This window comes from Anneissia japonica, unplaced genomic scaffold (assembly GCF_011630105.1).
Source record: "Anneissia japonica isolate Jap-2015-1 unplaced genomic scaffold, ASM1163010v1 scaffold309_len7540_cov105, whole genome shotgun sequence".
NCBI lineage: Eukaryota > Metazoa > Echinodermata > Crinoidea > Comatulida > Comatulidae > Anneissia > Anneissia japonica.
Window position 1 is genome coordinate 5,426 of NW_022695668.1, and position 1,566 is coordinate 6,991.

The 1,566-nt window shown below is 34.2% G+C and overlaps 1 long non-coding RNA gene across 2 annotated transcripts in view; it reads right to left on the bottom strand.

Moving 5' to 3' along the window:
* Positions 1-1,566, bottom strand: part of LOC117101498 — a 5,369-nt gene that overhangs the window by 3,300 nt on the left and 503 nt on the right. The gene's annotated exons all lie outside the window — the stretch shown is intronic.

Below are 1,566 nucleotides of genomic sequence, written 5' to 3' on the forward strand. Positions count from 1 at the left end.
GTATGAATACACTAACATCAAACAGACCTTAGTGCTATGAGATGGCCTATTCATCATTCACCATTGATGTATAAAAATGATAAAAACAAAAATAAGCAATTGGGTCATTTTGGCTAAAAATCAACCACCATGCCCATGTGAATCCCTTGGATCTTCCTATAAAAAAATTCTAAGAATACCTTGATATGTCAAAACAAAGAATCCAAAATGTTGAGTAAACAAAAAAAATAAAGTAAAAAAATAAAACATTGAAAAATTCGAAGTTAGATTAACAATTTTTTTTTTTCAGAAAAAAATTCAAACAAGAAATTTTAATTTTTAAAATACAATGAAATTATGCAGTACTTACTGTATTCAAAATTCAAAAAACAATCCCCACTTCTACCCCATTTACGCCAAAATATTTTCCCCTTTACTTTTAACCAACCCTCACACCAAGGTATTTCTGAACACACTCCTTACGACTATCTACAGATCATTTTATTTGCCACATTCTAACTACCTTCGGTAAACCAGTCATGCAAGCAGTATATCTGGAACTAGGTATAATATAGATTCCATGCTCAAAACAATCTCTATCAGTGTGTCAGAGAGTGTGTCTGAGACTAATATGTAATGAGGATCCTGCATTCTAATACTGTATGTGCAAGTCTATGTGCAATATGTGCAATATGTACAACTAATTTAACCCATTTAGGACCTAGACGCTCAAACCTCTCTGCGCATTAGTCCCAGACCGCCCTAAACGGCCCTGGCTATTCAACCCGCTATAACTTCTGTTATACGAACTGTAGCGTGTCGTGAAAAACGTCTACATAAACTTTGGGAAATCCCTTTTCAGAATATCTCATCATCCAATGAGGTTTCTATTTGAAAAAATGCGTTCAAAGGTCAAACTGTTGAGAAGAAGCGAAGTTTTGAATCGCCTGACTTCGCACAATGACACCACATCAAGCGCTGAACGTCTTATAGAAAGGGAAGACTTTTTCAAGGATAAATTGACCTTAGATTTGTCTGCTGACAGCGACATAGATGTTTCATAGGTTAATAATATTATAGGTTAACCAAACAATAAAATATATGGTCATAAAATTATACTAATATATTTATAGTACAGTACAGTATATATAGTAACTCTTATTTACAGGCTTTCGCACAGCAGGCAGGCATAGGCCTAGGCTAGCGATGGTGATTGTTAACAGAGCTCGTGTCCCCTTTATGTACGGTTGATATTGATAATAATACAATAAATGTTTTGAAGGTTTGAAATTATTATTTTGACACTCCACCATCCATTTCTATTTACATGCCTAAGCCAATGAATACTTTGTAAAAAAAGTAAAAACATACCCTGCAAAAGGTCTAGTCTTAGATAGATGTTTATGGCAGCGCGGTGCTTTTGGGTTTAATAAGTACCACTTTTTGCCCCACACTTGCAACCGAGTAAGCTACTTGCTTATTCATCAATAAACTCCTAGTTTTGACCAAAAATGGTATATAAAACTGATAGAAATTTGGGAATTAGGCCATAAAAACATCAGTTATTATCACCCTATCATATTATAT